Below are 15,145 nucleotides of genomic sequence, written 5' to 3'. Positions count from 1 at the left end.
CAGCCCCAGCACTAGTCTATCATTTGTTTCCAAGATGTTTGAAGAGGTGTCTCACTGAGTTCTTCCCTTTCAAGCTGGCTTCTCAGAATGTCAGTGGAGATTTCCAGAAGCTTCTTCCACTAACCATGTGTTGATTTGAACCCTGAACGGTTTCCCCCAAGTTATGTGCTACAGTGGAGGCAGGGAACCACAAAAGACTAAGCGCCCTCCAACATAATCCTTATAGCATTGGTGCTTGGAGCATCCTTGTCTTCAACTACAAAATGACAACTATTAATAACATTTTGAGTTTATTTCTTTTAAAGTAAGAAGCGACTTACTGTCTGGTTTCTTCTCATGGTCTTTGTCTGGCCAGCTGTGTTTGCAGAAGCCAGGAAAGACTTGCTGAAGAAGGAAGATCTGTCTGGTTGGACTAATTGCTTGCCCAGTTACCCAAGCATTACGACTCATGCCAATGGCCACAGTATTGAACAGTCAGCCAGAAATGGACATGAAAGAGAAAGAAAACATAAAAGCAAGTCTACTCTAGTAAACTGCATGGCATTCAAGGAGGGGAAAGACAAACTACTCAAAACAAAACCTTAGAATGTTCTCAGCAAGAAACAGATGGCCCACGAGGGGCCTCTGGAACTTCCTTCTGATGCAAAGTTCAGTTGTACCCCGAAGTACTGAGTAACTGGAGGTCAGGCCATGGTAAAGGAGAGCAGACTCTCTCACCTTACGGAATGCAGCTCTGTGAAAGATTTATCACGTAGCTGATGGACTTGCCACATGTCGAAGACTAACTTTTATTTTATGAATTCTTTCCCCCACCCCTCACTCCACACAATAAAAACTGTAATTGTGGTGATAGGAAAGTGTCTGTAACAATTTTAACACATGTGAGATTACCCAAGAGGTGTATCATATGTAGGAGGTTTCAGAATTTCATTAATCCACCTTCTAGGAATGTGATATTTTACAGACTGTACTTGTGTACAGGACAAAGACAGCGAATTCCAAACAGACACTAAAGAACAGTCCCTCTTTTTCCAACCTGCTCCTCACATTTCTCTAGCTGAGTGGTTCAAAGGCAGAAAAGTAACTTGTTGGATGCTCTGCTACTGGCTTCTGACCCAGATCCCCTTCAGAAAACAAGTAAATTCTGTTTGCAGTTTACCAAAAATAGAGTCAGGAGCTAAGACATTATATTAAATGAACTGACTGGGCATGAATGCCACTCGTTAATTTCCCTTTGTTAGATTTGCTCTACCAACTTCAATTTCAAAGATGCTAAAATATATATATATATATATATATATATATATATATGTATGTATGTATGATATATATATGAGATATATGTATATATCTCGCTGAGTTGAACTGTCTCTGCAGGGTAGGCTGGCAAATCCTAGCAATGAATTTCCTGGGATGACCATTTACAGCTGTTTCCTTTACATAAATATTAGATAAGAATGCCCCTCTTTTTTAGGAAAAAGGATCTGTTACCCATAAGCCCTTGTGCTTTAGAGCTAAATGCCATTGTTAACCTGCTGCCACTTCTAAACTTCTTCTCTCCTGGAATGTGATCTCTGAGTATCTTGTTGAATCAAGGCACAATGTTACATGGGTATCTTCTTGCTCCAACCTGACTCATGGAAGCTCTGCCAACAGAACAAGCATAGATCTGAATATAAACTAGAAATATTTCATCATGATTCAGGACCACATGCAACCCTTGTCCAGAATTTAAAGATATGTAGAGGGCAGCCTCTGTGGCCCAGTGGTTTAGTGCCGCCTTCAGCCTCTGGTGTGATCTGGAGTCCCGGGATCGAGTCCCACATCAGGCTCCCTGCATGGAGCCTGTTTCTCCCTCTGCCTGTGTCTCCGCCTCTCTCTGTGTGTGTGTGTGTGTGTGTCTGCCATGAATAAATAATCTTTTTTAAAAAATAATGATATGTAGAACTACAGAAGGGAATTTAGTTCATCACCTTGTCACTTTAGACCCATGCTCAGATAATCTGCAAAAAGTTTCCAAAATTTTTAAACCAATCAGTAGTTGTTGACACATCTTTGCAAAAAGAGTTAAGAATGTGATGGTAAAATGAGCTATATGAACCATTACAGACAACTGCATGATCCTGCCCCACTTTTATAAACCCCTCTACTGTAGTCACTTCTATAAGCTTCTCCCTGTCTCAACGGGCTCCAGGCATGCTGGTCTCCTTCCTGTGTGCAAGTCAAACCCCCACCTTAGGGCAGTTGCCATCCCATCTGCCCAGAGCCCTCATTCCCCAGTTGTTCAAATGGCCAGCTCAGGCCTTTGCTCCAATGCGTCACTCAATACTTCCTTCTGATTGGGGCCAGCCCTGACTATTCTATTTAAAATTGCATGCTGCTTTCCAGCCCCACACTCTCCATCCTATTTGCCTTTCTTTCTCTTTTTTTGGTAACATTTATGATCTTCTGATATACTACATAATTTACTTATTTTTTATGTCTATTGGTTGTCTCTCCTCTCTCCACACTAGAATGTAAACTTCATAAGGACTGGAGTCTTGGTTTTGATCACTGACATATCCTGAGTGGTAGACAAGTACCTGGTATATTATAGGTGTCCCATAAGTATCTGTCAAATGTATAAGTAAATGGCTCAAAGAAGCAGAAGACCATATAAAAAACAATCATAAAGGCATCCAACAAGAAGTAGAAATTCCTCCTTTGCTGGGGACATTTTGAGGGAAAGAAACAGAATAGAGCAAAGAGGTTAGACTGTAGGGCCCCAGCTCTTCCTGAGGGCTGAAACCCTGTGGGAGAGGAGGCCTGCGTGTCTGTAGGAATCCCCATGGAGCACTGGCAAAGAGATTCTAGTACAATTCTCCAAGTATGGCTCAGGAGAATACCTTCCCTGTATGCATACTTTTTAGGTTCACCCTGGGCCAAGGAAAAGAGGAAAAAGAAGGACTAAAAACCTTTGGGGAAAAAACTACAAGTACCCAAAAGACACTGGGTTAGACCAAACTTGGCCATTTTAAACTATTTTTAAAAATGAATTACTTTCATGGGTTGATAGCTTTAAATGGTTTCCCCACCATCAATAGGAATGAGGCCTACCATAAAAAAATAAAGAAAACTACTTTAATTTTTGGCACATCTGAGCTATAAGGCATAAACTCTAACCTGCCATAGTTGCACAGTCTCTACGGCTGGACATTAAGCATCACAAAGAAAGGCCCCTATCTATTTGGTTTACTGCTCTATTCACAGCATCTAGCATAGTGCCTTCAGTGTGGTAGATGATAAACAGCATTGGTTGATTGGATCAGTGGTTTTCTTAAGAATGAAGCAATAAATCTATTCCTTATGTGTTCTGGGGTCAAACTGCCTGAGTTCAATACCCTTGCTCTGCCAGGAGCAGTATAGACAATGGAATGGTCATATCTTCATCCTGCTGTGGAAGAATTATTTATTGAAATACTAATTTGTATTTTGTTGTCATCATATTTTTTCTATCCCATTCTAAGCACATGGATGGACCTTCATTACTCTAAGCCTCAAGGGAGGTAAGCCAGCCAGCCTGGCTAGTGATGAGGATGTACGCTCCACCTCGGTGATTTCAAGGAAAGGGCAAGCTCTCAGAGAAAGAATGGACTACATGGCCCAGTATCCACCCATTTTCAAGGGACCATGATGATCTGGATGGTGAAGATGTCAGTAGCGTGGCAGGCTAAAGATTAAGGGCGCATTTTCCATTTTCTAAGAACCACATAAGATTTTTATACAGCCCTGGGCAAGATATGTGGGCCCACTTCATTGAGCATAAATTTCCTGCTGTCACAGCATCGGTGGGGGGATTGCTTCTGAGTCAGATTTGACCTGACATAAAGAAAACAAAGACAAATGACTTATTTTCACAGTCAGCTTTATGGAGAAGGATTCACAGCAATACACTATTACTTTTAAAACTTACGATTCTAGAACAGTGATCTCAAAGTTCCTCTAAGAAACTTCTCCATGAAAAATTCTAAATGTTTGTTGGAAGTTGGATAAAGGGGACACTGAATTCAACTTAACCTCTTTCTAAAGTCAGCACGACATAACCCTGCAAGAAATCTGACCAGAGCTCATGAACTGTTGATAGTGCTCCTCCAGGCACCCATGGTCAGTGTCTAGGAGTTTGATGGGCTGTGGTTTGGGTTCCTGGGGTGGAGACTCTGGTTGGTAACATGAATGCTTCTCAAACAGTCCCACTCTCCAAAGAGCCTGGGAAGACATTTTCCAATCTTTATAGTTTCTTTCACATTTATTTGTTTTTCAGACTTTAAGTCTAAATCTTATAATCATACTCCCACAAAGCAAAGTTTTAGAGTTTAACTGAAAATTGCATTAATTTTCTTAAAAAGTCATTCTCTACATAGAAATAAATTTTCCCTCTTCCCAGGGCTCAAATAGGCATGAAGAATTTCTTTAATTTAATAAGTGCTTTACACTTAAGACAAAACCTCAAAACTATGTTTCTTTTCCCTTCAATTAATAATTACTAGAGTTGATCAGTCTTTGAAAAGATACTTCCTGTCTCCTCTCACCAATTTCTTTCAACATTGTGCTGGAGTTCTAGCTACTGCAACAAGATCAGAAAAGGATATAAAAAAAATACTGATTGAGAGGGAAGAAATAAAAATGTCTTTGTTCACAGATGATACAATCATCTATGTAGAAATTCCAAAAGAATCAACAAAAAAAATCTACTGGAACTAACAAGCATTATAGCAAGTTTGCAGAATAAAGGTTAACATACAAAAGTCAATTTTTTCTTATATACCAACAATGAACAAGTGCAATTTGAAATTAAAAACACAATGCCATTTATATAAGCATTTCCGAAAGTGAAATACTTAGGTATAAATCTAACAAAACATGTATGAGATTTATATGAGGAAAACTACAAAACCCTGATGAACAAAGTCAAAGAACTAAATAAAGGGAGAGATACTCCATGTTCATGGATAGAAAGACTCAATATTCTCAGATGCCAATTCTGCCATAGATCATCTATGGATTCAATGCAACTCCAATAAAAATCTCAGCAAGTTATTTTGTGGATATTGACAAACCGATTCTAGAGTTTATATGGAGACTGACACTACTTGACTTCAAGACTCACTGTAAAGCTACAGTAATCAAGACAGTGTAGCATTGGTGGGAGAATAAACAAGTAGATCAATGGAACACAATAGAAAGCCCAGAAGCCGACATATATAAACACAGACAACTGTTCTTGGACAAAGGAGCAAAGGTAATACAATGGAGCAGATAGTCTTTTTTTAAAATAGATAGTCTTTTCAACAATGATATTGGAACAACTGGATATCTACATTCAAAACAACAACAACAACAACAACAAAAGAATCTAGACATGTATCCTATACCCTTCACAAAAATTGCCTCAAAATGGATCATAAATCTGAATGTAAACCATAAAACTCTTAGAAGATAACAGGAGAAACCCTAGATAATCTTGGTAATGTTGATTATTTTTTAGATACAACGTCAAAGGCATAATCCCTGAAAGAAATAATTGATAAACTGGATAAAATTAAAAACTTGTGCTCTGTAAAACATAATGTTAGGATGAGAAGATAAACCACAGAATGAGAGAAAATACTTGCAAAAGACACATCTGATAAAGGACTATTATTCCAAATACACAAAGAACTCTTAAAACTCAACAATAAGAAAACAAACAACCCAGTTTAAAATTGGGACAAAACAGACACTTCACTAAAGAAGAAAAAAAGCAAATAAGCATATGAAAAGATGCTCCACATCACATACCATCAAGGAAATGCAAATTAAATCCACAGTGAGATACCACTACACATCTATTAAAGGGGGCAAAATCTGGAGCTGACATCACTAAATGCTGGCAAAGAAGTGGAGAATCAGAAAATCTCACTCATTGTTAGGAATAGTTTGTTGGTTCTTACGAAACCAACACATCATCCAGTAACCGTTCCCCTTGGTGTTCAACCAAAGTAGCCCACAATTTATGTCCCACCAAATCTACACACAGATGTTTATAGTAGCTTTATTCATAATTGCCAACATTTAAAAGCAATGAAGACATCCTTCAGTAGGTGAATGGATCAATAAACTGTGGTACACCAGACAATGTAATATGATTCAGCACTAAGCAGAAATAAACTATCAAGCCATGAAAAGATATGGAAAAAACTTAAAGTGCATCTTAATAAGTGAAAGAAGCCAATCTGAAAAGGCTACATACTGTATGATTCCAACTATATGACATTCTGGAAAAGGCAAAACTATAGAGACAGTAAAAAGATCAGTGGTTGCTAGGGATTGGCAGAGTGGGAGTAGAGGGGAGAGATATATAAATAAAGCACAGAGGATTTCTAGGCAATGAAAATACTTTCTACATACTAAAATGGATACATGTCATAATACATTTAGCCAAACCCATAGAATGCACAACACCAAGAATGAACCCTCATGTAAACTCTGGACCTTGGGGGATTATGATGTGTTGAGGTAGGTTCACTGATTATGAAAAAAGTACCATTTGAACAGGATGTTGCTAATGGGGAAGACTATATATGTGTACAGGCAAGAATATATAGAAAATCTCTGTACCTTCTCCTCAGTTTTGCCCTGAATATAAAACTGCTCTAGAAAATAAAGTCTTAATTTTAAAAACATTTGAACATAGACATAAAAAAACACTTCCTTAAAAAAAATCGCTCCTTACAGGTACTTTTTTTTTTTTTTTAGTTTTCCTCACTGTATGTGTTTGCATATGAAATGCCAACAAATATGAGAACTCGGTGAAAGTAATGATTTCCTTTCCAATGAACGTGAACTTTTGTTCCGAAACTTGAATTGGAACAGGAGTTTGGGAGAGGGTCATCAGAAGACCATCCAAAAGATTAGGGCTCTCAAATGAAAAAGTGGGCAATGGAAAGGGTGGCGTGGCATCGGCTTCCCATTCAGCCTCATGGAATGAGTTTAAGGCACAGTGGTTTGGACTCAGGTCATGGTCTCAGGATTGTGGGATCAATCAACCCTGTGTTGGGTTCCACACTCAATGTGGAGTCTTCTTGAGATTCTCTCCCTCCCTCCCTCTTCCATTACCCCTGCTCACTGTAAGTAAGTAAGTAAATAAATAAATAAATAAATAAATAAATAAATAAATAAATAAATATTTTAAAAATGCAAACATGTCATTAACTCCCCCAGAGCTTAATTGCCACAAAACGCATCCAAAAAAATTCACATAGCACTTTAGAATGTTAACTGTAATTCATGCTGCAATGGCAGTGCTACTTGGCAATGCTACTTGCTTGAGATGAGAACTAAATGGTGATGAAAACTTTCTGTTAATAAATGTCCTTTTGGAAAGTTGCCATGACCAATGAAAGAACTTCAAATACAGCAGGAGAAATATGATTAATCAGAGTCTTGCTTTTTCTATGTCTTTGCTTCCTGGGTGTGTTGAGATTTAGTGTCTCAATTAAGAACTGGGTTTTGTTTTTGTCTTTTCTAATAATTTTACAGGGAGTAAGTCAAGGTAGGTCTGGGCCAAGCCGATATTTTAGGGAAAGGGAAAAATCTGAGACATTCAATGTCAAGGCTATGGGTCAAATAACAGTGACTGGCAGCCAAGTTTTTGGCAAAAATTTCTTGAGTACTTCCAGAAAGTCAGGCACTAGGCTTGATACTGATAATACAGAGGAACAAAGTTATAGCCTTCACTTTCAAGAAGCACATACTGAGTGAAAGAGATAGGTAAGTCCTTTATTTGTTCATGCTCAGATCCCTTTCTCCTTCTCATTCCAATGAGAACCATTCCAAATTTCCACCAACGCACATTTCTCAATTCTTTTTCTCCAACTCCTACCTTCCTGCTTCTCAGCAAATAGCCTTACTTCATACTTAACCAAAGAAAAGGAGTGATCAGAGAAATAATTCCCACAACAACTCACCCACAATCTATGAGCATCTCCTCCCTTACTCATCTTTATTTCTTTTCATCCACTCTCAGAGATGAGATCCTTTTCCTTGTGTTTAAGGCCAGCCAGTTTCTGGATCTTGATCCTTCAGTGACCCTCCACTCTCTCTACCTCCTCCCTCCTCCCTCCTTCCCTCCATTTTTCACTTCCTTTTCTTCTCTAAACATTTATAGCAAAGAACACTTAACCTCATTAAGTAGACTTCCACTATCACTGCTATTATCCTTAGCACGTCTAAGATGTAGTCATAGATGGGCTAAGCCAAAAGTAGAGTCTAAAATTAAAACAACTTCATTCTCATCCAATATTATCTCTTTAGGTCAAGACTGAAGCACATGTGTGGAGCGTAACAAAAAAGAACATCTTTAATCTACTGTTGTAGAACTCTCATTCAAAGTTTTTGATCTATAGAACAAAGCAGAATGTACCAAGACAATTCAGGATGTTATGTGATGATAATTTGTTTAATCTTGTTGGAAAATGAGAATAAACACAACTGCCAATTCCCATACCTATTGTTGATACAATGGGAACCCATTGCCAGATAGACTGAGACAAGGGTGATTGATTTTAAGGAAAAGTTACAAACCATTGTTTTCATATTCTGGCATTTTAAATTGAAACAATCTTTCTTAGTAATACATATCAAAAGGCTTTAATATGTTTATATATTTTAATCAAGTAATTCCATTCTGTAATTTTATCCCAAGGAAATAATCATGGCAGAAACCCAAAATTTAGCTTCAAAGATGTTCACTGCAAAAACTGTGAATAATTGCAAAAACCGGAAACAGTTTTAATAGCCATGAATCTGCTGATTAAATAAGTTTTGATGGTATGCAATGCTGTTTTAAGAATCTTGGATTTCTCTTCTAAATACTTATTTTTTTCCTCATTACCTCATCTCTTTGTCTTTTTTATTCTGCTTTTGGGAAGATTTCCTCAACTTTACCTTCCAACTCTCCCGTTAAATTATTTCTCCCATCAAACATTGTATTTCCAAAAGCATATTCTTATTCTCTGCCTATTCCTTTTTAAATAGTGTCCTTGTCTTGTATCAGGGGTACAATATCTTCTCATCTCCTTGAGATATTAATTTTGGCTTTGTTTTTAAGTTTTCTTCTGCTCCCTTCATTGTCTCTCTTTATCTGTGTTCCTTTTTTCTGTTTATTTGTTTTGGAGTCTGGTTTCACACAAGACTTCTCTCACATAACTGATGACCCTTGACTGAAAGTTTGTATTTAAACAGTGATTAGAAGCTCTCTGGAGCAGGGGCAGGAGAGGGAGTGCCTGGGTGGCTCAGTCAATTAAGTATCTGACTTGTAATTTTGGCTCAGGTCATCATCTCATGGATCATAAGATAGAGCCCTGCATCCACTCCCCACTCAGCAGAGAGTCTGCTTGAGATTCTCTCCTTTGGTTCCTTCTCTCCCTACTATGCTCGCTTGCAAGCTCGCTCTCTCTCACTCCAAAATAGATAAGTAAATAAATATTTAAGAGGGGGGAAAAAAGCCTTCTGTGTGTGCACACAGAGCCTGTCCATTGTACAATTTGTTGAAGGGTCATGGGGTCGTACCAGGTCATACGTGTAAATTCTCTTCTGTGGACAGGTCAGATTTCCCTCCAAAATCCGGTTTAGAGTTTTAAGCCTGGCTGCTATCATCCTTGGAACCTAGCTGGGGTCTCAGAATTTTACCATTAACCTCTATGACTTTTCATTGTTCCCTACTTTTAGTGTGATTCCTTACTACCCGCTGGTGAGGTACTTTGTGTGCCTGAGTCCAAAGGCCTCTCCAGAAAGTAAAGTTCCTATCTTATGCCAAGGTGAGGGAGAAATAGTTGCTTGGATGCATGGGGTGGAGAGGATCTAGGGTTCTAAACACTATTTTTTTAAAGATTTTATTCATTTATTCATGAGTGGCACAGAGAGAGAGGCAGAGACACAGGCAGAGGGAGAAGCAGGCTCCATGCAGGGAGCCCGACGTGGGACTCGATCTCGGATCTCCAGGATCACACCCCAGGCTGCAGGCGGCACCAAACCACTGAACCACCCGGGCTGCCCCTAAACACTCATCTTAAAGACTTTGAATCATGTACATCTACCTAAAATGGAACATAATAGCTCTGATTCTACAGGGGAATTTGACTAGAAGAATCTGCTTTTAACTGGCTTTCCCACTGTGGGTTTAGTTATCAGATTTTTTCTGGTTTTCTTTTCTTTTTTTAATTTATTTTTCATTGGTGTTCAATTTGCCAACATACAGAATAACACCCAGTGCTCATCCCGTCAAGTGCCCCCCTCAGTGCCCGCCACCCAGTCACCCCCCCACCTCCCCTTCCACCACCCCTAGTTCGTTTCCCAGAGTTAGGAGTCTCTATGTTCTGTCTCCCTTTCTGATATTTTCTACCCATTTCTTCTCCCTTCCCCTCTATTCCCTTTCACTATTATTTATATTCCCCAAATGAATGAGAACATATAATGTTTGTCCTTCTCCGATTGACTTATTTCACTCAGCATAATAACCTCCAGTTCCATCCACGTTGAAGCAAATGGTGGGTATTTGTCATTTCTAATGGCTGAGGAATATTCCATTGTGTACATAAACCACATCTTCTTCATCTGTCGATGGACCCCGAGGCTCCTTCCACAGTTTGGCTATTGTGGACATTGCTGCTAGAAACATCGGGGTGCGGGTGTCCCGGCGTTTCACTGCATCTGTATGTTTGGGGTAAATCCCCAGCAGTGCAATTGCTGGGTCATAGGGCAGGTCTATTTTTAACTCTTTGAGGAACCTCCGCACAGTTTTCCAGAGTGGCTGCACCAGTTCACATTCCCACCAACAGTGTAAGAGGGTTCCCTTTTCTCCGCGTCCTCTCCAACATTTGTGGTTTCCTGCCTTGTTAATTTTCCCCATTCTCACTGGTGTGAGGTGGGATCTCATTGTGGTTTTGATTTGTATTTCCCTGATGGCAAGTGATGCAGAGCATTTTCTCATGTGCATGTTGGCCATGTCTATGTCTTCCTCTGTGAGATTTCTGCTCATGTCTTTTGCCCATTTCATGACTGGATTGTTTGTTTCTTCGCTGTTGAGTTAGTAAGTTCTTTATAGATCTTGGAAACTAGCCCTTTATCTGATACGTCATTTGCAAATATCTTCTCCCATTCTGTAGGTTGTCTTTTAGTTCTGTTGACTGTATCCTTTGCTGTGCAAAAGCTTCTTATCTTGATGAAGTCCCAATAGTTCATTTTTGCTTTTGTTTCTTTTGCCTTCGTGGATGTATCTTGCAAGAAGTTACTGTGGCCAAGTTCAAAAAGGGTGTTGCCTGTGTTCTCCTCTAGGATTTTGATGGAATCTTGTCTCACATTTAGATCTTTCATCCATTTTGAGTTTATCTTTGTGTATGGTGCAAGAGAGTGGTCTAGTTTCATTCTTCTGCATGTGGATGTCCAATTTTCCCAGCACCATTTATTGAAGAGACTGTCTTTCTTCCAGTGGATAGTCTTTCCTCCCTTGTCGAATATTAGTTGACCATAAAGTTGAGGGTCCATTTCTGAATTCTCTTCTGTTCCATTGATCTATGTGTCTATTTTTGTGCCAGTACCACACTGTCTTGATGACCACAGCTTTGTAGTACAACCTGAAATCTGGCATTGTGATGCCCCCAGCTATGGTTTTCTTTTTTAAAATTCCCCTGGCTATTTGGGGTCTTTTCTGATTCCACACAAATCTTAAAATAATTTGTTCTAACTCTCTGAAGAAAGTCCATGGTATTTTGATAGGGATTGCATTGAACGTGTAAATTGCCCTGGGTAACATTGACATTTTCACAATATTAATTCTGCCAATCCATGAGCATGGAATATTTTTCCATCTCTTTGTGTCTTCCTCAATTTCTTTCCGAAGTGTTCTATAGTTTTTAGGGTATAGATCCTTTACCTCTTTGGTTAGGTTTATTCCTAGGTATCTTATGCTTTTGGGTGCAATTGTAAATGGGATTGACTCCTTAATTTCTCTTTCTTCAGTCTCATTGTTAGTGTATAGAAATGCCACTGATTTCTGGACATTGATTTTGTATCCTGCCACGCTACCAAATTGCTGTATGAGTTCTAGCAATCTTGGGGTGGAGTCTTTTGGGTCATCAATGAAGAGGGAGAGTTTGACTTCTTCTTTGCCAATTTGAATGCCTTTAATGTCTTTTTGTTGTCTGATTGCTGAGGCTAGGACTTCCAGTACTATGTTGAATAGCAGTGGTGAGAGTGGACATCCCTGTCTTGTTCTTGATCTTAGGGGAAAGGCTCCCAGTGCTTCCCCATTGAGAATTATATTTGTTGTGAGCTTTTCGTAGATGGCTTTTAAGATGTCGAGGAAAGTTCCCTCTATCCCTACACTCTGAAGAGTTTTGATCAGGAATGGATGCTGTATTTTGTCAAATGCTTTCTCTGCATCTATTGAGAGGATCATGATTCTTGGTTTTTCTCTTGCTGATATGATGAATCACATTGATTGTTTTACGAGTGTTGAACCAGCCTTGCGTCCCAGGAATAAATCCTACTTGGTCATGGTGAATAATCTTCTTAATATACTGTTGGATCCTATTGGCTAGTATCTTGTTGAGAATTTTTGCATCCATGTTCATCAGGGATATGGATCTATAATTCTCCTTTTTGGTGGGGTCTTTGTCTAGTTTTGGAATTAAGGTGATGCTGGCCTCATAGAACGAATTTGGAAGTACTCCATCTCTTTCTATCTTTCCAAACAGCTTTAGTAGAATAGGTATGGTTTCTTCTTTAAACGTTTGATAGAATTCCCCAGGGAAGCCATCTGGCCCTGGACTTTTTCTGGTTTTCTAAGTGAGTTACTATATCCGTTAGCTATTGTTATGTAACAAACTACCCTCCAAATTCAGTGGCTTGAATCAATAATCATTTACGATTACTCATGAGTCTTTAAACAAGCTGCATGATTCTTTTGCTTTCAGCTGGCCTTCCTTAGGCTGTGCAGTCCAACGCAAGTCTGAAAAGTCAGTTTTGTCAACCTTGGCTGAGTTTACTCATAACACTTGCAGCCTTGACTAGGACAACTGTGCTGACTCAGTTCTGGCCACATATTCTCTCATCTTTCATCAGATTAGCCTGGAATTGTTCATGGCAGAGGCAATGGTCTCTAGATTTAGGACAGAAACCCATAGACTCTTTGATGGTTAGGCTGGGACTGGTAAAATTTTACTGTTTCTTTCTATTGGTCAAAGCAAATGACAAGACCACTTCCCATTCAAGAAACAGGGAATAGACTCTACCTCTTGATGGTACAGGCTGTAAAGTCACATTGCAATGTGCATAGATAAAGAGAACAATGAAGGAATGTAGTTATTTTTGCAGTTAATCTATCACAGTTACCTCTGATTGGTGAGTTTTTCTGCACCAAAGATGCTGACATCTCTCGCCAGCAACTGTTTCTGATCTCATCTTCATTTTTGTGCTTTGTGCCTCTTTACTCCTTTATTCATTTATCCACTTATAACTCAATATTTAAGCACTCACTAGGATATCAGGCACTGTCCTAACTGGTGAGAAGATAAACATGAATAAGGTAGTCAAAATCCCTGGCCTCCCCTCATAGGGTTTATAGTCTAGTGAAAGAAAATAGATAATAAACAAAATTCATAAATAAATTTTATGATTTGTCCAACAGTTATAAATCCTATGGAGCAAAGAAGAGCAGGGAAGTGACATAGGGAGTGTGGGGCATGTGTATTCTTAAACTGGATCATAATAGTCATTTTGTGAGACTTGAGGAAGAAATAGAAGGAAATGTGCGTGTTCTGTCTGCTAAATTTAAGCTGCAATTGTCCCAGTAAAATATCATGCATCCATTAAAAATTATGTTACAGGAAACTATTTGACTTCCAGTAAAGATATGTTAGAAATCTATGTTTTCAGACATCTTCCCTACTCCAAACAACAATGATACAATTAAAAAGAAAAAAAAAAACAGGCAGCCTAGTCACATTTAAATAGATCAGCAGATCTTTGTAAACCACAGACAGAGCAGAAACATAAACCAGAAAGTAGGGTGAAGTTGTAGACAGTCTGGGACCTGGGTCAGGTTCACTGCTCAAATCCAGAGACTGAAGTATGGTTTCCGCCCTTACAAAAAGACTAAAAATGCTTCAATTAACTACTTCCTGAGGCTGTGCCTTACTTATGCCCCCTTATTTATGATAGTAGGAGAATGCAGATATTGCCCCAAATCCAGCACCAAGTTACCCACATGCTTAGTGATAGGATTCTCTTTTTTAATATCACCATAGGACTGGAGCCCAAACCCCAACATAAGACCTGCTTCTGCATTAAGGATCCCTGGAGTATTGGATGGAGGTAACCACACAATGACTACTGAGGGTGGCATGAACCCAGAGAGAGTGAGAGCAAAACCAAGGAATAAAAAGTAAAAGGACACTCTAATTCAAGATGAGCCTATCTACCAAAATCCCAAAACATATGAGGAAACTAGGAAAAACAGAGATATTATTTTATTTTGATAAAATCTACAGTTAAGAGATGATTATAATCAATGCAAGCAAAATAAAATCGAACTACATAAAAATAACTTTAATATATGTATAGACAATCTCCAAAGTACGATGGTTGGACTTAAATGATTTTTCCATTTTAAGATGGTGCAAAATAATACACATATAGTGTATTATTTCAGATTTTGAAGCAATATGTGATATGATACTCTCTTGTGATGCTGGGCAGCAGCAGTGAGCCACAGCTTCCAGTCAGCCACGTGATCAGAAAGGTAAATAATTGATACACTCAACCATTGATACACTGTATCCATACAGTCATTTTGCTTTTCACTTTCAGTACAGTATTTAGTTAAGTACATGAGATATTCAATACTTTATTACAAAATAGGCTTTGTGTTTAATGATCTTGCCCAACTATAGGCTGATGTAAGTGTTCTGAGCACATGTAAGGCAGGCTGGGCTAAGCTAAGCTATGATGTTCAATGAGTTAGGTGCACTATATGCATTTTTTACTTTTGACTTTTTCAACTTACCAAGGATCTATCCAGGAATAACCCCATCATAGGTCAAGGAAAATCTCTATGTTTATGGCCCTC

This window comes from Nyctereutes procyonoides, unplaced genomic scaffold (assembly GCF_905146905.1).
Source record: "Nyctereutes procyonoides isolate TBG_1078 unplaced genomic scaffold, NYPRO_anot_genome, whole genome shotgun sequence".
Lineage (NCBI taxonomy): Eukaryota > Metazoa > Chordata > Mammalia > Carnivora > Canidae > Nyctereutes > Nyctereutes procyonoides.
The sequence above is the reverse complement of the archived record's forward strand: the minus strand, read 5'-3'. Positions refer to the sequence as shown.